Raw genomic sequence first — 21,832 nt, forward strand, 5'->3', positions numbered from 1 at the left:
AAAACAAAATGGAATGTTTTAATCTGTTTTTTATGCTGCGAGGTAATTTATAACATGCGTGATGTCTCTGAACACTTTGATAAAGAGCCTGTGTTTGATTCCTAAAACACGCTACAGAATTTTACTAATCCATCATACAGGCACCCACTCCATAAATTAGTGTAGAATATACAAGTGCACTATTTACATTTGAGATGTAGTCACAGTCTTGGCATAGTTTTAATAGTAAATATAAAGTGTCAGAACGAAAAAGAATATTTCAACAGTATGAAACCAGGGAAAAAAGAAATAGATATTATTGTTCTCATATATTACTTTTTCCTTGCATCAAGGAAGCCTGTTTCCCTTTTATCTTATAAATACAAGTTAATGAAAAACAAAGCTGCAGTAAGTGGTAAATTAACTACGATATTTTGAATAAACTAAGCTCTCTCTATGTGAGCTGTTCATTGACACATAATTAAGTTTACAGTTTTCATGTTTAAATCCTTGACAGGAAGGTGTTTGTGATGGATAAGTGTGATGGTCTATTAAGGTTTTGGGTGATTTCATTGTGCTGTGCAGGTAGGTATGCAAGTTTAACTGCTATGACTGTTCAGTTTTCCAACAGCCATTGACCAACTGTGCCTTACTTGGTTTCCAAGGAAGAGCATGCTTCCTGTTTATCTTTTAAATAACCAGTAAATGGTCCAAGAATGAGCCGGAAAAGACCCCTACAGGAGCTTCTTTTGTTATCCTTATCTCAAAGACAAGTGGCACAGTGGGTTCTCAGCAAGGCAATGTCTGGGACATGGAACAGATCTGAAGTGTTTCTAACTCCTGCTTGCTGCCCTCTTCTTGCTGTCCTCTCTTTCCAAAATACATGGCCTTGTAACTATAAAGATGTCTGTCCAAAGGCGGAGTGAGAATGGTCTGTGGAGAGAAGTGCAGGTGGAAGAGGCAGAGTTACCACGATGACTTTAAGGGAAGCAGTGGGAGCACAAAAGATTTTGTCAATGAGATCAAGAGACACAACGTGGGTACTGGCAGTAAAGCCTAGGAAGGCAAACTGGGGATCTGTTCTTGCTGTCAAACCCCCTTCTTCTCCTTGGAAGGAGGATTACCTTGCCAATTTTGCATGCATCCATTTGGCAACAGCCCTCTAATTGGGACCTTGCTGGTGTGCTTCTCTGGATACTGGCCAGTTAAACTCCAGAGGGAAATCACTGACAGCCCCCAAATGTGCTTGCCAGGTGGAAACAGCACCTGTACTCCTCTGATGTGGAGCCTATTCTTAGTGCCTCTCCTCTCCCTCTCCCTTGCAGTTCAGATGCTTCATGCAGTCCCTTCACCCGTGTTCCAGGTGACCATCAGGCTTTACCTCCTAGAAAGAGCTGGAGTCTGCTCTGAGCTCTTCCTTATGCTGTAGGGAACACATGCTCTACAGCAGTTGAGTGGTTTCTTTTTGGGAAATGGAGCCTGACTGTGGAGTTGTACCCATGATAGTAAATGGAAAGTTGAAATATATAGGCTGAAATGCCTTTGACGTAATGGGAATATGTTCTTTTTCCATCTTTGTTAATCTTTTCCCCACTTAGCTCCCCCTCCCCATCTATTTCCCATCTAAATCCCAATTTTCCACTGGAGAAGCTTTTTATTTTAATGGAAAATATCAACCATAACATCCAATCACCGCTGTCATACCAAGGCAATCAGTGTCTCAGGATCCTAAACTGCACATCATCCTTCCAGTGAAATGTCCACATGGGTAATGGTGGCTGGTTTGTCCCGGGGCTTGGATGTCTTTTACAGGGCTGCCTGTCACATAATGCAGTTGCCAGCCCTAGGCCAGCGAACACGGTGAATATTTTAAAGTCTGTAAGCACAGTGCTAGTCAAGGTTTGAGGGACCAAAAGCCAAGAAAAATAAATTGTATAAAGTAAAAAAAGCCACAAGTTTCAAAGTAGTTCTTAGCATGGATGTTTTTAGTAGATACACTGTTGCAAGCATATTGTATGACTTTAAATGCATCTAAAGAATGCACTTCTGTTACGTGATAGAAAAGAGTTTAGATCGTTTGGTCCACACTAAGTTATTATACTGTCCTAGTAAAATAAGGAAGTCTTGGTGAAATCAGATATATATCTCTCATCAGGTTATTCTGTAAACACACCAACTAAAATTATGCAAAGAAAAAATCAACCTCATTTTACAGTATCCTTCTAGCATCCAACTTTGCTATGTGTTCTACCCTCTGTATATTTTGGTACTTGGGCATTCTGACTCCTTGCTCCCCCAATTTTCCTCCTTCTTGTGCCCCCCTTGTGCTGCTGGCCCAGATGGCCACACAGCTGCCTTTCCACAGCGCCTCCCCCTTCCCCTCTCCCTTCTCAGAGCTGCCTGTGTGTCACTGGGAAGGCAGCTTCTACAGAAGACGTATTTGCAATGCAAAAAAGCTGTGAAAAAAATCTGGAAACACCAGCTGGCTGCTGTGTGTAAGATTTTAAAATGTTTCTCAGTGGTATGCAATAAGAATTCCTTTGTCCTTCCTCCAATGTAAAAAAATAATGATCAGAGATCAAGATAGCATTTTGACTGACCCAGTATGTCAGGGATGCACAAGTATATCCAGATCACAGAAAGGAGCTAATTTTACCTTTCGATGCAAGGCAACTAGGATGTGTGTGTGTGTAGTTCTCCTGGTTTCCCTTTGCAGCAAGAAAATGTTGAACATGGAGGTTTTGAAGATTTCTGAATGTTTGAGAACTTCAGCAGATCAGACTCCTCTTATACAGTTGTTGTATGCTGGGATTTTTTGTGATCATGCGTGGGATTTCTGAATGCCAGTCTCCCCGCTGGCACTCGTGGGAATGTACCCTCTGCTGTATTGTCATGTGTAGCAGTGTAACTTCTCCTGAACATGTCAGAGTTGCAGTGTGCAAGCAGAATTAGGTATGTGTAGGACATACCTTGTAGTTGCAACACCGCAGATTTGCTCCTTGTGCACCCTGCAGGTCTTGTACACACACTTCTGTTAAAAAATAATGTCGTGACAATGGCCTTCATTGATGGCAAACAGTCACAGAAGGCTGGACATCTAAGGCAAAGGCTGGAGGTTGCTTTTGGGACAACTACAGTACAGACAAGAGGAATACAACTCTTACACCCAGACTCTTCCAGATTAGTGTATCTTAGGTAAGAGAAATGTAAGCATGTAATTTCTTGACACAAATACCTGTAAAGGTTGCATCCTAGTAGTGTAATGGAACTTGAAAAGCCACAGGTTTGATCTCAGTTCTTTCTTAGTCCTTACAGTTACTCATGAGATCAGCAGCAAGATATGCTTTGAAAAGACTTTTGGTTCTCCTGGCGGTGTAGAGTCTGGAAGGGCGATGAAGTCTATACAGAAAGGGATTTTCTAGGATCTTGGACATGAAGCCAAAAGGGCAAGAGATTTTGATAGAATTTCTTATAGGGGATCCCCACTGTAGAAATGTTGACTCTGGCTCACTGCTAAGTTTAGAAACCATGTAAAACATGTACTATGCACTTTATACAGAGCAGATGGTACAACAGGCTTTACTGGTTGCGGTGTGTCAAATAACAGATTGTCTAGAAAAGTTTGCTTGCTTTTGGCAGACAATTTAATTCAGCTCATAGCATGTTACTGAAGTTCACTGCACATCTCTGCAAAAGTAGGCAGCTAACACATTTTATGTCATCTGCTATACCAAAAGTTTCTTAAATAAGAAAAAAAAATGCTAGAAGTTGTGTTCCTACTTGTTCTCTTGAGTGGAGGTGGGGAAAGGAGTCTCAAGTGTGTGAGTAGAAAAAGCAATCTGAAATCCATGAAATTGATTCATATTCCAAAGCCACAGTTTCCTTCCAGCTGGTACAAAATAGTATTTTCATTTTCTTTTCAATATACTTCTTGAAATAATTCCTCCCTTTATTCTAGAATGGGAGAAACACGAAAATCTCAGAATTCATTGCAAAAAAAAAAGTTTCTGCAAACTTTTAACATCTACACAGAAGAGTCTATTAGAATTGGTACCCGCTATGATCACACAGGTTCAAAAAAACAAAGTATTGTTTAATCTTAACAATAAGAACTGAATATAGGCAAACATCAGCGTTGAAGTACTAATAAAGATATACGTGATCTGTGTACATCATGATCATATTAACCAGGATCACATTGCAAAGGGATCCTAGGAAGGACTAGCTTCTTCGGGTCTCTGTATGTCATTACATGTTTTTCTTTTCTCTGAAAAAGTTTCTCAAAAACATCGTAGTGTAATCCAGGCAAAAGTACTTGGTTGAGCTGCTGTCACCTGGACTGGGTTGGTATGCTCAAGCAAGCAGGTCAAGGATTTACATCCAAGTGACTTGCTCTTGCAGTGCTCTTCTAGTTTTGTTGGATGGGTGACAATCTGAAACTATTGTCAAGTTACCTGCTTTCTGTTAAGCTGAGCTAATATATGGAGCATCCCAAGGACCAGGTCACTGGATAGTGTTTACTGGTGGTATCAGAAGATATTAAAGTCCTGCATACTGTTGTTGTATGTGATCTCAAGTGGTGGTAATGTCTTTAAGATGGACTTTTTCTTTTAAAAATATATCTGTAGCTGTGAATCACTATGCTTGTTTCACATTTCATTCCCTCGTTGCACATCTTGCATGTGAAATCCATTTGCCAAGGTGTGTCAATGTGGCAAACTCAGAGGATGAGAGTCAGTAATATTACTGAGCTCTTTAGTGTGAGCCATAGAACCTCCTATTTTTTTGCTTCTGTGGACCCCTAGTCCAGTCACTACCTTGACCAAAGTGGTGGCCAGCACTGTGTCAGATGCTGTGACTTGTCTGTAGGTGCAAGGTAGGACTTGTGTTGGCAAGGACAAGGTTGGGGGAAGGAGAGGGTGTGCTGACATCCTCTCTATACACAATTCCTACAGGCCTCTGAGTTTTTCAAGACACAGACGACAGCAGGTTCCCTCCCCGCAAATCCAGCCCACTGACAGACGATGCTGTTGCCAGCTGGCATGGTTTTATTATGACTTCGTTATTAATCATGATTTGCCAGTTTTCTCTTGCTCAGCCTAGCTGCCATTTCTTGTTCTCACCAGTGGAGCTGCCAGTTTTTTGTACCTCTTTGCTACAGTCATCACCATCTCTTAGGGTTTCCAGGGAGAGTGAAACATACCTGGAGTCCATAGCTCTGTGGGTGAGTGTATGTGATCAGCACCTCTGTGAGAATACGACCTGTGAGGAGCAGCAGAGACCCCTTGACGGGTGTGAATTGTGGTAAGGCAATGAGGAAAGTGGACTCAAGGGCTGCAAGACATTGTAGGGAAAGTTTTACCTGGAGGAGGAGAGTAAGGGCGCACAGGTAGCCTGGAGGAGGAAGACACTTGGCTAGGACTAAAAGGAACCTGGAAGGTGCACAAGGAAGATTCATGTTTGCTCAGCAGTGTCACGGGCCCTCATGTCTTACCTTCAAAGGAGGTGGTGACTGCAAGAGGAAACAGTAATACAGGCAAGAAACCTGCCCTAAGCTAGACCCAGCAGGAGCAAGCTGGGTGGCTGGGAACCTTCCAGTCTGGATCCCTTAGAGCAAAGGGCTCAGTGGCCAGAAGGCTGAGCACAGTCTGGTTTTAATGTCAGCTCATGCCAGCTACTAAGGTCCTAATCTTGTTCTGCTTCTGCTGGTGCAGAGCCTGAGAAAGGTGCTCTCAGACCTGAGTCTTTGCGGGGACCTTACCATATATATAAGTTGGCGCTTACATAATGGGCTTACAACATCATTTGGGGAAATTATGATAGGCAGCCAGTACTTATAAAGAAACTTTTTAATGGATTGGTAATTAAATATATAAAAATCCATCAGCAAACAGCCTTACTGAGCACAGTGGAAAATTTTCTGTTCTCTGACTTCTCACTGTCTTGCTCCTTGTGAAGGCTGTTCCTACAGAAACTGGGTACGAAACAGTCATGATAGACAGGCAGCGCTGCACAGGAGCAAGAGACCACACAGTATTGAGGGCAAAAGAGAAATAGGCTTTTCAGGGGCAACCGTGTGTCAGGAGAGGTGGAGAAAATGCTGGGGGAGTCAATGCCCTCCCTCCTACCCCCTCTAACCAGAGGAAACATTGACACTGTCCAAAATCTGTGCTTTCTGGGTCCTGTGGACTTTTTTTCTTTTTCCCAAGACGCCCACCGCAGACTTAACTGTAACTTCAGTGGGCATTAAGCCAAATTAGAACATTTCAGAAAATCCTTTCCAAAATATTCAGTCTGCCATTCGTGGGGGTGCTGCCTGGATGCCTTCCAGAGCAGCTCCCAGGCCGAGCAGGATCGTCGCTGTGCGCTCATGAGAGTGACAGTGTCCACCCGTGGGGTGCAAATGGAAGCCAGTGTGGGATGAGTGTGGGCACCTGGGTGCTGACCTGTTACAGGGAGAGCTATGGACGTGCGTGTCACAGGTGTTCCTGCCTCCTGCTCACAACTTTCCTCTGGAAAAAAAATCTATTATAAAGTTAGTGGCTCCAGAAAATACATTTCTTGCTGGACTGGAGCCAGTCCAATCAAGAAACGCTCCTTCGCAATCCTAGTAGCAGTAGGAAATGTTCACTTCAATTTTACTCATAAGCTATTTTTGATTAACTGCAGACATTTGTGCTGACTTTTCAGCAGCAGCCTCTTCACATACTTAGCCATATTTGCACGTAGAAAAGGATATTTGAGCATGAACTAGGATATTTCCTTATTACTTTCTGTTATCTTGGATTTATTCTCATCCGAGTGCAGAAGCAAATCTGTTATTAGTGGTTTAAGAATTAATTGTCTAGCGGGGAGCTGAAGCAAACAGTTTATGGAAATCCTGCTTGCATTATCTTTGGAGAAATGACTGTGGGCAACCGGTATGTCCCAAGGAAGTGGGCTGGTTTTTTAACTGATTGATAATCAAACATGGCAAAATCTATCAGCAAATAGCCTGACTTAGTGTACTGGAAAATGAACTAATAGCTGGAAGTATGCTCCTCTCTGAAATTATTCTTCTGTGATTTGACAGCTCTAATAATCCAATTGCAGTGAGTTTAATTTCATATTTATCTTTCTGTGGGGATGTGTTTTAACAGTTGCTTTGGCTTGCTGCCCTTTAATGAGGATTTTTATCTAAAAAAAACCCCAACAAACGTGCTTTGCAAGCTACATTGATTTCATAGCAAGGAAAGCCAGTGTTTCTGGATGAGGTGGTACTCATGCCCTGCTGAGCAGTCTTGATGGGGAGCTGCCACGTGCTGCAAGTGGGTACATCTCGTGATGGTCTCTGCAGGGAAATGTCCCATCACAGCCCCACGGCAGGGGCCAGGCACCTCTTCTGTGGGGTGGATGGTGACTCTGAGGAGATTCTTCTGCTATGGGGTTCCCTTGTGGGCCTGGCTCTGGGTGGGGATGAGGGAAAGAGGAGGGCCGCTGGGGTGAGAGCAGCTGGAAAAGTGTGAGCATGGTTAGTGTATCCCTTGGGCACTGTGCTGCCCCAATCCTTGCTTGGTTTTGGCCGGGACAACCTGGTGTAGCTTCCTGACTTGGGAACAAAATAATGGGAGTGTTTGTGGGGGACAGGTGGAGGCAGCCCCAGGGAGCAGCCCTCCCACCCCGTTCCCTGACCAGCTGCCTCCCTGAGCAGCTGTCATCATCTTCCTCACATAAGCAAGCTAAGTTCTAACCAGGAGCATGCATTCATGGAGATGCGTGATTAATCTTGTTGGGTCTGCTAGTAGGGAAGGCGGCAGGCTCAGCCCACTGCTCCACAACACCCACCTATGGTGGGGATCAGCTCTGCTGCTTTGGAGACTTGGGATAAAGCTCCTGCAACACTTTCTACGTCTGAAATGGCTCTTAAAGTTATTGCTTCTTGTTTTCTCCTTGGTTTAGTTTTAAATTTCTTTTGATTTTGACTTTTCCAAAAGTCTCTACCTTTGGCACACAAGCCAGCATTTGTTTTGCTCTGCAGTGAACAACCGCCAAGGCTCAACATTTCCGAAGCCTTGGCCGGGGTGAAGACATCTACCTAAAGTCACTGACATCCCTGGAGCACAGTGATAGTGAAGCTATTTCAGAACATAACCAATTATCCTAGACAGAGCCACTATGGATCTGCACATAGAGCATGGTCCTAGCAAGCCAGCCTGGAGGGTTTATCTGGGTAGAATGTGAATTTTCCTGGTACATGGGGTGGGGGACAACCACCAGCTTGGGAGTCTTGATGGGTGCACACAGAAACAGGTCAAATAACTTATTTTACGTGTTTTTTTTGAGGCTCTGTTATTTTTTATTTTAAAATGCTCTTCCACTGGATATCAGTCACATCTGACACTTTGTTTGGAGGGTGCATGTACGTGTGCTCGTCTGGCTTTCTGCATTCTAAATTCTGTAAAAAATTCCGTTTCAAAGTGATTAAATGAATATAGTGGCTAAATTGTGAATAATCCAGTAAATAAGAAATTTCAGTAATCATTTTCTGATGCAGGAAGTGAGAATGTGAACAGATGCATGCTAAACTAAATAATTTTTCTTGAGGGTGGGAGAGAGATACCAAGTTTACTGTAAAGATTATATTTAGTTGCAAATCCACATCTCTCCGTGATTGCAAGTCAAGGCAGAGATACCCTTTTTATTTGCAAAGAAAAAGAAAAAAGTACTAATGTGAAACAACATCTCCAACAGAATTGCTTTACTATGACTCTGTGCTAGATACTTGGAGGACAGCTATATTTGGGTAAAATCTCCTTCCACCCTTCAGCGATGAGATGCTTGTGCACTGGCACATGAAAGATCATGAATCTTTCAAAGCAAACAGTGGTTGCTTGTGAAAAAAAACCCCTGCAAATAAGAAATGAAGACAGTCCAACTATATATAATAAAGACAGAAGCAGAAAGCTCTGCAACCTGCTGAGATAAATGTTTTCAAGCCTGGGAAATTCATAAGGCTGGAAATACTGTGAAGTCTAAGCAAGCTGATTGAGACAGTTAACTACATGAAGATTATTTTCTTTTAAGGCACAGTGGTCACACTTCCCACCTTTCTTCTATTTTCCAGATTCCAGTCTCTGAGGTATATTCTGATAATTATAATGAGAGTCATCGTGATAGTCGTACCTCTGTATTCTCTTATAAAAAAACCCCAAACAAACAAACCAAGAAAAAGCCTTTGAAGTGGTGATTGAATTTTATTTTTGTCAATAAATTCCTTCAATGATTGCCTCAAGTAGGCTGGGGGGCAAGCAAAAGCGAATCTCAGATAATGGACCCAGAAAAATAATAGCATTAGCAAGTTGCTCCCAGTAATTCCTAATAGAAATATTCAGGCTTATTTGCTTTCAAAGCATATGGCACTGGTTTGCTATTTAAAAAAAGGTGTGGAGGGGACAAAAGCTGCTAATGTTTCTTTCCCACTCAGTGTCTAATGTCATTATAAAATTATTTGTGTGTGGGTTTTTTCCCCACTTCTTCTGTTTCCATTTCCCCTTAAGCTTTGCGCCTAATAGTAGACCCTGCAACAAATACACTAAGATGCATAATGTGGCTACAGATTTTTAAATTTTGCCTGGCTATGTCTTGTCCTTCCCTCTCTGGTGCTGTGGGGGGCTGGGGGCAGGGGAAGAAAGAGAAGTGGAGATGTGGAAGAGGAATCTCTGACATTGCTGCTGTCATCCTGAACTCCCAGAGCTTTTGTGAGGCTGAAGAGAGGCACCTCACCTCTTTCGTGCCTCTGCCATTTTAGAGCAAGAACTGTCCTTTGGAGCTGTTTCAACCCCAGGTGCTGTGGTGCCAATAGAACAAGGGTTTCTGTTCCTCTACTTTTATCCTGACTCTCACTTAAATTTCTTTGCCTGGGGGAAATGAACTTGGTAAAGGAAACAGCTTTATAAATAATCTGAAGGTATTTAATCATCAAAAAATCATGCAAGAGAATGGTTAAGATGGACAGTGGTAGCTTTGTAGCTTGTAGCTTTGCTAAGAAAGTCTTTACAGATGAAAGGCTGAAGTTTTATGTCTTGCCAGTACTGAGCAGCTAAGATTTAAAACACTGGAACAAAACACCATGTTTTAGCAATCATACTGGGGAGTGAAGTAAGACTGAAATATTCCATAAATTGAGAAGAGCAGCAGTGAGGGCTTAGTTAGTTTTTTTGTAGCCCAACTTCCCATCTTGATTTGCTCTGTGCTGGATGGTTATGGATGCTAGGTTTAGTTTCACTATGATAGTTCAAACTCCCCAGTATTAGGAACCGCTATAGGTGCTCTAAGTTCTTGAACATGATGAGATGATGTGAAAGGACTTTCTGAGAATTTCCTCCTTCATTTTTTAAATGACAATCCTCTGGTAATGATACATAAAATAACTTGGTGGAAGGATGTGGTTGTGTTGGTATCCATATTGGGCATAGGGTCCAGCGTCAGGGGCTTGAATTTAGCTCTGGAATGGTCTTTGCAAGAACAAAGCAAACACAGTTGTACCTGTCCTGTGAACATCCTCCAAATTCATTCACCCTGGCATCTGGCCCTGCTTACATGTTTTGAGGAACAGGGCAACCTACAGCTTCAGCTGGGTGTCTCATCGCAGGTACATTACACGGCTGTTCTATACAGGCTGGTGGTGTCTTGGTACCAACTCCATAAAAAGCACGAGATTTTGCTACCTGTCAATTTGTGCTTCAGGTCAGCAACAGGTAGTTTGACTAGAAATGGCCTTTTTTACTTATGCCTAGTTTTAAGGCAGGGATGTGTGTTTTTACTATATTTCCACAAATTTTCTTCCCTAGATCCGAAGGAGAGTGAATATTCTGCTGGAAGGGATTTGCACTTCATTACCCAGGAAGGACAGGAGCAATTGTAATTTAATGCCTTAAAGACTCCTAAAGGTACTCACTGCCTTGAAGTAGACTTTGTTTTCAGTAGTTCTTTCCAGTAACCAGCTATTTAGTTTTTTAAAAAAATTAACCATATTAGCCAGGTGTTGCCAAAGCACAGCAGATTTTCCTGGTGTGGTTCACATCCTACAGGAATATTTCCACTGCATTAAATACATGGGATGTCTGGCTGTGCTTCCTGACCTCGTTGCCATGAGGTTAAAATGATGTCAGCATTGATATCCCTTTCTTCTGAAAAACTGTAGTCAATTAAAATAGGCAAAGACATCTTATGATGAACTGCAACAGAAACAGCCTAGTAAATGTTGACCTAGCAGCCCTCTTCCCATTTGCCTTAGTTTTTTTGTTTGTTTTGTTTTGTTTTGCTTTTTTAAGCTGGCCAAAGTCTAAAACATCTGTCTGTTTCTCTTAGAAAGCAGTGGTGGTGAGTAGTGCTTTGTGCAGCCAGCTTCAGAGGATGGCTGGCCGTGAGGCGATTTATCACAGGAATTTGTATAGCCATGCTTGTTTGCACATACAAAGAAAAGCCAATATATCTGAAGCTGGTCATACACATATATCTTTCAAATGGACAACATCTTGTAGTTGTGCAGGAAAATTGTTTCTGAATCTGAAAAATTAGTGCTCTGACAGAGGTCTAGTCCACAAGTAGATGTGGTGAAGCAAAAGGGTGCTGTCATGCGAATACTTCAGAAAAGCAGGAAGCATGATCACAAAGTGTACCTTTTATGCCCAGTATCTGGCAGTAAGGAATATTTACGTTTCATAGCAGGGGTGTGGAAAGTAAGGATATTCTCATATTTGTGGGTGGATATTAAACGGTTTATTTGGCTACTTTCTAGGCTGTAACTTGCTTCCTTTGCCCTTCCACTGCAAATTGCTTTCTAGATCAGTTGATTCTAGAGCTATAAAAAACAAAGAAATGAAGCTGGTTTAACAGAGCATAGAAAACCAAACTGCTATACCACAAATAAATAAACTAAATATAAATATCTGGAAAACAAACAAAAAAAAGTTTACATGTAGTGGCACATAAATGTCACTGTTCTTAATGTAAGGCTTCGGAAGGAAATCTTTGAAATGCTGTACTTGTCTATTAAGAGAAAATTAATGTAAAACCATGCAAAATATCTTCATTTTTACCTTTGCTGACTTGTTTTCTTCCTCCCCATTTGTTCTTCCCTGCTCCTCCACTTTCTTTCCCTGGAGACAAGTAAAAAACCCCTTTTCTCACTGCCTGTTCCCTTCATGGCCCAGGTGTTCAATAAGGGGAACAAAAGACTTTCATTTGCAACTCCCTCCCCTCCATGAAAGCAGGAAATCTAAAGAAAACACAATATTTCTTTTTAAGGTACTCTTAAAATCTTGATAAAAAAAAATTCTAAATGGAGTTTTTTGTGAAGAGAATAAAAATTTCTGTCCCAGCTGCATTAGCTAAAGAGCAATGTGAAGGTGGCACACTTTATTTCTCAGCATGTCTGAAGGGGATTGGCAAGTATTGAGGGGGAGCAGAAGCACCAGTGATGGCCAAGGAAGGGGTTGGGAGGCTGCTGCTCCTGGAAGAAATGATGCAGGCAGCCCATAAACACATAGTTGTTGTTTGCTGATGAAGTGAAAAAATAGGAGAGGAAAAGGAGGCCGTAGCTCCAAGGTGGTAGAGCAAGGGTGATAGAGCTTGGATGAACTGAGTGGTCCAGCACGGTGGAATATGGCATTGCAAAACGAGGCTTCAAAGCAGGAGACAGAGGCTTAGATGTGTCAGATTCTTCTTGTTTCTACTAAACTTTCAGGCTTTTTCAGCTTGGCAATATAAAAACCTAGTACTCTGGAAGAGAAGGATGTTAGGACAAGAACAGGCAGGAAGAATGTGGCTCAGTTGTGACTATTCTTCTTTACAAAACTGGAAGCTTCTGGTGAAAAACAGCTGTGTGGTGGACATGCCAGCTTTCTTCATACTCCACATGTTTGAATGGCAGGCCCTGTGGTAGCACAGGGTGGTTGTAGAAGTACCAGGTAGTACATGGAGTCCTGATTTTCCCTCATGTGTCCATAATCCCCAGATCAGCTCTTTGGTGTTGAAGTTTGGGCAGTGCTGGGACATTTGTTCTCAGCCTCCCCCACAGCCTGGAAGGTGAACTGCTTTCTAGATGGATTAATGCCCCCGAAAGACTATATTTTGGACAAGGGACTATAGGTGGTACATATTAGCGTTCCTCTCTGTTTCCTTATTCTTGCATAGGACTGAAGTATAACAGCTGATTGCACCATGCAGCGAGCCAGGGCCACCTCAGTTGCACCAGTGACACTCTCAGTGACCATGGGTAAGCTGACTACTGATATACCCATGTAGCACAGAGTGGAAACAAGCAGGTAGAAACGTGGGAGATAACCTGCTATCTGGTGAGTGCTGTGCTGGTGGCCCAAGGTCTCCTGGACTAGAAAGCAAATAACTGTATGCTGGAAACTGTCATTTTTTACTCACAGCTTGTTAAAGCCATGTTTCAGGGGCTTTTCTGAGTGACTGTGGTTTTTATCAGAAAGTCAATCATCAGAACGGTCTGCAATGTGTCCTGGGAAATGTGGTGCTTCCACAGCTGCTGGAGCATCCCCACCAGAGTGAGAGTGGTCAGTGAGGACAACCTGCCCAGGTAAGTAACAATAAAGTGATGGGCCACAGTTTGTCTATGGGGCTGAGGGACAGCTGATGCTGAGGAGTGGCCACATCAAGTAAACATGGTGATAATTAAGTGCAAGGAAGGTACATTCTGATGCCTCTGTTTGCATTAGGCTCCATTTACGTTAGGCTCTCATGTTTGTTTGGCTTACCTTATTAAAGAGCAACAGAAAAGGCAATTTCACTCTGCATACCGATTTCAGTGTCAGGTTCCCAAGCCCACATGGACAAAGGATGTGGAATTATGGCTCAGTACCTTGCTGGACAGAGTGAAATATCCCATAGGACACATTACCTTCAGCAAGGGATTGCAGAATCTCTTCTTTTGGCACATTTTACTGCCAGAGTGCTGCTGGGCATTCAAAGAGCTTTCCTCACCAGTCCAAATCCTCTGTGTAGAATGAGAGCTACCTCTGCTAATTACTCAGCAATACTCTCCTTTTTCTGCGGCCCATGGCAGCTCTGGAGAGCTGGTTTCTCCTGGCATAGTATGAGGCCAATTTTTTCAGCCATGCTGTGGCAGCCACCGAGCCACACATCATCACTCCCCTTGGCTTTGCTGGGACTTTCTGGATCATTACCACATGCATTTTCCTCTTCTATTACAAGTGTGTTCATTTGCTCCCATTTACACTCCTTGTTTTCAGTATCCAAATAGCAAGGATGGAGGACTCCCTGGAGTGGCTAACCATTGCCAGACTCCCTATTAGCATTTATATTTGTTTAGTAATTCCCAAACACAAGCACTTTACATAACAAATTCCATTTTTCTGAGTCCCCTAAAGTGCTTCTGAAATGCCAGTTAACAGATCTGCACAGTTTTTCCAAAAGATAGGGCATTAATATTATGTCCATGTTATTTATTAGCAACCTGTCGAAGACAGAGGGTCATTGTATCTACTTTTCCTTCTATCTTTTATTCAGGTGTGGTGGATGCACTCAACCCTGCCCACCCAGCCAAACCAGCAGCAGTTTGGTCCAGGCTCCAGAGGAGGGAAGGGCCTGAGCCACAGCCGGGCCAAGAACTCCTTCCAGGAGACCCACAGGGGGGCAGAACGGCAATGGAACACTGGTGGCTTGTGGGTGCAGGGACTCTCATGGATACTCTTCCTACTATATGCAGTTTGACTACGAGTCAACCACTTTATTCTGTAAATACGACAGCCTGGATGAGCCCACTTTGAGCTCTCCCTGCTAAATAAGTGAGCTGTATGGCAGCGGCTTCACTACTCACAAGTCAGTGGATGAATCCAATTCAAGTTCAATGTTGATCACTTAGCTTAAGTAGATGCACACCAAATGTAATGGATTATTTAGAGATATAAGGTTGTATGATTTTTAATATACTTTTTGATTCATGTTACTTGGTAGACTAGATTTGCTAAAATTTTAACCTGTAAGGTCCTGCTTGTATTTACCAAAAGCAACTGCAGACTATACTAAATGCCTGCAAGATAAAGTCTAGCTTGCATTTTGCTGGGAAAAATGGAACTGACTGGGAAAAAAACGATCCAGGGATAACACAGACATCACAGACATCTGCAAAGCAGGGTCTATTTTGCACTTTGCTGAGAAGAAAGGATTTATCCAGACAAAATGGCACTTTCAAGGATATGAACCAAAACCGGTGTCTACAACTGAACAAAACAGAGGCCCACATGGAGTCAGGGAAAAAGGGTCCAATGGGGAACAAAAGACCTGGTGGTGAAATTTTGCTCTTGGAGTGGATCTTGCTATGGATGGTCTGTAAAGATATAAAAGTTTGTAGTTTTCTATGCTCGGGCAGACCTCTGCACAGGTACTGAGCTTGAGCCAGCCCTTTGGCCATTTTATTCCATTAAATTTTTTTTCCTGAGAATTTTGTCTCCTGAAAGTCTGCTTTGCATGCGGTTACGTGTCTCCCCTGAAAGTTTGGCTTCAGAGCTCTAAGTACAGGCTCCAGAGCAAATGGTTATCAGGGGAAGAAGAATCCCAAACGTTTGCAGTGTGACGGATATAAGCCTCGCCTGAAAGTCTGCCTCTGGAGCTTCAAAACACAGCCCTTGGAGCGAATCGTTATCAAGGAAAGAAGACATCTGAAAGTTTGCTTTGTGAACGAATACACGCACCTGGAGAGAAGGTAAGCGGTATTTGGCTTGGTATATCTCCCCCATACAGTAAATAATAGAGCAGACCTGCCACTGAACTCTTTAAGGTTGCGCTTCTCTTTAAGAAATCTGAACATCATTCTGCAGGAAGCAGAACCCTAAAATCACTCCCCCGCGACATCAGGTTACACTGATTGTGTGTGCCCTACCCAACTTTTTTTAGGTGGACATGCTTAGAATACCTACCTACTACTCATTGAGCTTATTCCAGGGCTTTTCAGCTCTGAATGTAGCCTGCATAGATGATTTAATCACTGAATACAGTTATACACCCCCCTCTTGCAATATGTATATACACATATGTATATATATTGTACCGTATCATGACAGAGTTGTTCCCTGACACAGCCTCTTGAGCTGCTCTGTGCTAAATATTTGAAGCAGAGGGGCAGATTCCACTATTTTTCTGTTTTAATTTGATGTTTCATCAAAACTTTCCTTTCTTGATTCCAGGCCACTTTCTCCAGTGATATTTCTCTTTGCTGTTCTTCACTGTTTAATGTTACTTTTAGGTTTTTTGGGGCCAAGCCCAACATATTTAGCCAGCTTAATTTTTCTTAAGAAACCAGTCCCATCAGGACTTTAACTTGCTGTTGCCCTCTACTCCAAAACTTTGTTACTGTGATTTCATTGATGCTTCCCAGGAGACTTCATACTTCAAGTGGGACATCTCAGAGGTATGGAGCTATAAAACACACATTCTCAGAATAATGAGAAGTAATTAGTAATATTAAATTACATCAATAATTGCTCTGAACACCTGATAGGACTGTCGCTGATGGCATGTTGCAACATAGATTCAAGGGAGCTGCATGTACCATGTTGCACCCACTGATACCCATGAGAGAGGTTTGGGTTGTGCAATGAAAGACAAAGCTGGTTGAGTGTGTCAAATCTGTACATGGATGCACAGTGGGAAACAAATTAAAATCATTAAAATCTTGTGTGTGTTACTGTCACCTGTCAACTGATGGAGAAGAACCCATAAATGAAAGAGAAATGACTGGGATTGTTAAAAAGAAAGGGGAAAAAAAAGGTTTTAGGGGAATGTTTCTATTTAATGAAATCCTGTGATTGACTATTTAATTATGAAATTACAGCTAATTTAGCTGGAAATGGGTTTTTGAAGTGGATTGCCATAAGACACCTTAAGGCTTTACAGTGGCTTAATCCTTTACTCATTTCTATTCTGGTTCTTTTTTGTTAGTGCAACAGAAGAATAAATCTTTTCTATAGAGAGAAATCACCCTCTCAGTGAGGCTGAAATGTGCCTGGAATTGCAATCACTTATTACAGCTGAGCTAATCATGATGCTTCATCACATTTTGCATGCAAATAGATATTTTCTCCAATATCTGTTTAAAACAGACTTCTATACTTAACAGCATTAACAGAGGTGAAAGTAAAAAGGATCCAAATGTAATCAAAGCTGATTGCCTGAGGATTCTGCCTCTCTGGTCCTGTGTTCTCTGGTGCTCAGCCTCTATAGTGAGAAAGATACAATAAAAGGCCTTTTCTCAAAGCCTGTTCACTCTCAAGGGCTTAGGGACAGAGTTCTGTCCAGGCCCTTTGCTAATTTGCAGTAAAATAGTGAAAAAAATCCCAAGTACTTCAGTTTGCTTCTCTTGTAAACCAGAGGAGCTGATAGGCCTTCAGAAAGGTGTTAGCAGTTTGAGTTGCTACTTCTGACATTTTTGGAGATTTTTCCAGGTAACGCCAGAAGCTATTTTCATTCGATTCACTTTTCGTGTGTCTATAGGTTTCAAATTTTCATATAACTTGAATAAGAGTGGAAGGTATTGCTGGTATTCACCAAATGATGACTACTTACTATCACTGCAGTACTATCAGTAATGCTCTCTCTCCATCCCCAGAAGGACTTCCTTTTGAGTATATTTAAGCAGGAACATGTGCTAAAGCATAAATGCATGCCTCAAATGCTTCACTCCCATGCTATGGGAACTCTTCCAAGTCGCTGGTGTATGCTTAGTTGTAATCCAGGGAAAGCACTTCAATAGCAAAAGACATATTTCCACGATGATGTCTTATGTCTTAACAAGCACAATCCTTTGCTTTCTGAATCTGCTGTCTTTTGGAATTCAGTATTTATAAATATGCCACATAAATAATACCTTGGTTTAGCTTTCTCTCTGACTCAAATTTGCATGGAAATGGCTTGGAAGGAGGAATGAAATTTTTTAATACTGACAACTATCGTTACTATCTCAGAAATTCTGAAATGGGAACGCCAGGCACCAGAAGATGACTTCAGGGCCCTTTCTCCCCCTGAATTCTCAGTGCCTCCTCACCACTGCAATGATCAGTAGAAATCTCAGGCACTTGTGGTCAGTGTGACAGTCTGTTCAGTGAATCCTGACAGTCATTCAGATGACCAGCTTCCTAACCTAGAGGTTGGGGTGAACGTGACAGTTAAATCTATGGCATGCCCTTTATGCAATAGGTGTTTGAGCAAACATGAATTTGTTTGTTTATATGTGCTTGTATTTTACACCTACACATTTTATACCTATGTGTGTACAATTACATATATGGATATTTTATATATAAAGTCAATATGCTTGGGTTTTTTTCTGAAAAAAAGCCCCTGTGAAAGTAGTAGAATTTTGTAACAGGTGGGCTGTGTTAGGTTACAGAGGTTCAGAAAACGGCAGTGATGTTCATCTCGGTAACAATGTAAGAGTCTTTTGACTTCAGTTTTTATAGTTCCATCTAATTCTTCTTTTCCCTGGCTGCCTTCACACTGAGTCTGTGATCACCTGAGGCAGGGAAGAGAGTCTGAGTATCAGAAACCTGTGCTGAAGGATGAGGAACATCCTTCGATGGAAACATCAAGATATGCTGGCTTTTTATGTTGTAGTTCTGTTGGAACCTGTCATAATATTTTTTTCTTTTGTCCTGACAGCTTCACATTTAGATTTTACCCATAAAATCAAAAATTACTATGAAGTTGAACTAGTCAGGACTCTTTATGAGAAATAGCAGAGTTCATCAGAAAGCTGCAACTTATTGGGAAGAGCAACATGTGCAGGAAACTGTATTTAAGAACAAGAACTCTTAAACCTTCGAAGTCAAGAGAGTGACATTGTATATAAAGCTTGCTCAATTAACATGCTGGCTTTTGCACAGATGCTGCAGAAAGGCTATCACCAGCACATAAGTATTCCCCCTCCCACCACAGGACATCAACAATGAACTTACTATGCCTTTATCCCTGATGTGTTTGTTGCCTAGTGAATGAACAAATGATTGCCTAATCAAGACAGAGTATTTCTGCTCTGAATGTACTGATTCTGGCCTTTCCCATGGTGAAACCCTGTAAGAGCTTGGTTTCCATGACTTTTGAAATTAAACTTACTGATTTCTTCTTAGTATGAAGTGGTATTTTAATTTAAAAATTGCCATATACCAAATGATATTTGAAAATCCTGTAAAATAATCATCCTGATAGAAAATTACATTGTTTTTTCTGTCTGAAAGAAATAGTTCAGGTTGATTGGAAATTGTTCTTTTTCTTGCTGAAAAATTTTGTGTGTCTTTTTTGGATAAGCCAAATAATATTGATCTATATAGAGAAAACCTAGGTCTGGTCACTAAGGTACAATAAAAGCAGTAGTAATAATAATAATAGCAGTAGTAATACTAGCAGTAATAATAATAATAGTAGTAATAATAATAGTAGTAGTATTAGCAGTAATAGCAATAATACTCATAAGCAAACAGCTGTTCCTTGCTCAGGTCTCTTCCTATCTGATACCTGGACATGTAAAGCTGGCTTTTTGGAGGTGATCACTAATTGTGTCCTCATGCGAGATCCTGGTGTCTGGATTTGCAGATACACTGAGCACAACCGGCTTCAGCTTAATCTGTGTGTATGTTGATTTTTGTACTCATTCACTGGATAGAGGCTATTTATTTAAAAATAGATACAGTACCATTAGGAATAATGTCATGGACACCCTATATGAAAGCTAATTGCTCTGGTTGCAGAAGAAACTGTGAGCAGCAGGTGGTGAATAGAGCTGGGGGCAGTGGAAGCAGGAGGGCTGTCTATGCGGGGTCTCCTGCGTGTGGGGGCCTTGTGGAAAACCTATGTGTGATCAGATATTTAAAAGCAGCATCTTCATGTATATGTGTAAAGGAGATGGATTCAGATCCCCCTCTATGCCTTCAGTTTTACACATGCCAGCTGCTGGCTGCCTGCTTCTTTGGCTTTTATAATACTCTTTTTAGTGCATTTGTGTGCATTATCTGAAGTTGAGGAAGAGAAAATGAAACCGTTTCCTTTGTGCAGCCTCAGCATGATGCTGATGCAGATCAGCAGCAGGGCTGCGGGTCCACCACAGAGAGCTCTAGGGCTAATGACGCAGTGGTAACGAAGGTTGGCAGTGGTGGGTGGTTACACTCTATGTGAAGCAAAACCGGTGAGGGATGAGGTATGCTCACTGGAAAACAGCGAGCTCGAGACTTAAACTTCCACCTCTTGTGCTAGAGGGAAACAAGGCCTAACATCCACCCATGCTTTGGTTTCTCCAGTGGTTGAATCTTCTCTTCTGTTGCCTCTCACTTGTCCCTGTTTTGGTCTGTCTCTGCCTTGTCACTGATGTTCTCCTTCTTATCCACCCCACCCCAGGCTCCAGATCCCAGACTTCACATTTGGGATCTACACAGCTTGGCTGTCTTTCACCAACAGGCGTAAAACCTTCCTGAGGTGGGAATGCGCTTGGTAGCACCAAACAGACGATGCACGTGTTGGCTGCTCAGCCCTGGAACCCCCGTGAGACATGGTGAGACAGAGCCTTTGGTAACTTTATCTTTCACTTCGTAGCTGTTCTACTGATGGCAAGAACAATATGGTATCATGGAGAAGCACCTACTGCCCTGTTCAAGCTGCCACCCTAACAGAGAAAATAGCAGTTTTCCAAAAAGAGCAGCATAGAAAAACACATTTCCCATTCACAAGCCCACATTTTCAGAAGCAAATGAATTATCTTGTCTCAGGCTGTTAATCTGAAAAAAACTTAAAAATCTCCTTTCAGGAAGACACCCAGCATCCATCTAGATGGCAATCACAAGGCACAGATCTATAAGCAACTGCAAGCATGCCTTTATGCAGGCAATACTAAGCAATTTAAATAATAATTGGTATTATCAGCCCTGCCTCCAAGAGAATTGAATGCATGATGTGAGATTACAGTACAGCACCGTTATTCAGCTGTTGCTGAGACAGGGAGAGAGACCACTATTATTATGCATTTGAATTATGGGGCATGAAGATTAATGATGTGCAAATTAGCAGCATTCTGCTACAAGTAATTTTTGCTTTCATTCACCACTATCATCCCTGAATGCCAACATTTGCTTACATTTATAGTGTTCAAATGGAATATTAAATACCAAATCAGATATTGACTCATCTAATTTTCCATGCTGAAATGCATCTAATAGAGAAAAAGATTTTGCTTCTATGAACCTCTGTTGCTCCTTTGTCAACAATTGGTATCAGATAACATTCAAAATGTGCAGCTTTATTTAAATTGCAGAGCTTCATGACTATCTAGTATTCTTTAGCTTTTCAATTAGAGACAAAGTATTAACTCTGTCTGCAGGTTGATCTGCCTCATTGGTAATTCTCATCTTATCATTATCATATAATAATTTTCTGTGTGTTTGCTGCATTCTTTAGGGCAAATAGCTTTTTTTTTTCCTGGTGGATAGATCAAGAGAATTACTGCTTTGACTGTTACAATGCAGTATTGTGCTGCCAGGCATTTTTACCTTGTAATGCAGCTAAAAAGTGCCAGTGGTTGCCTTCTTCCCTCTCCTCTGATTATGTTGTCTGTGGCAAAGAAACACATTTTCTCATTAATCTCACTGTTAAGCCTTTTTCCTTTTTTTTTTTTCTCTTTAATACCAAAGCAGATAGTGTGTGTCCACATACAGTGTTTGAAAATTACTGAGGTTTCAAGTAGACTTTCCTATGCAAAGAAACATCTTGCTTTCTATGAAAAGAATAATTAATTTCACTGGGATTACGTAGGTATAAGGACTACTCAGCTGAGTTGAGGGTAACAGAA

This window comes from Columba livia, chromosome 1 (assembly GCF_036013475.1).
Source record: "Columba livia isolate bColLiv1 breed racing homer chromosome 1, bColLiv1.pat.W.v2, whole genome shotgun sequence".
Lineage (NCBI taxonomy): Eukaryota > Metazoa > Chordata > Aves > Columbiformes > Columbidae > Columba > Columba livia.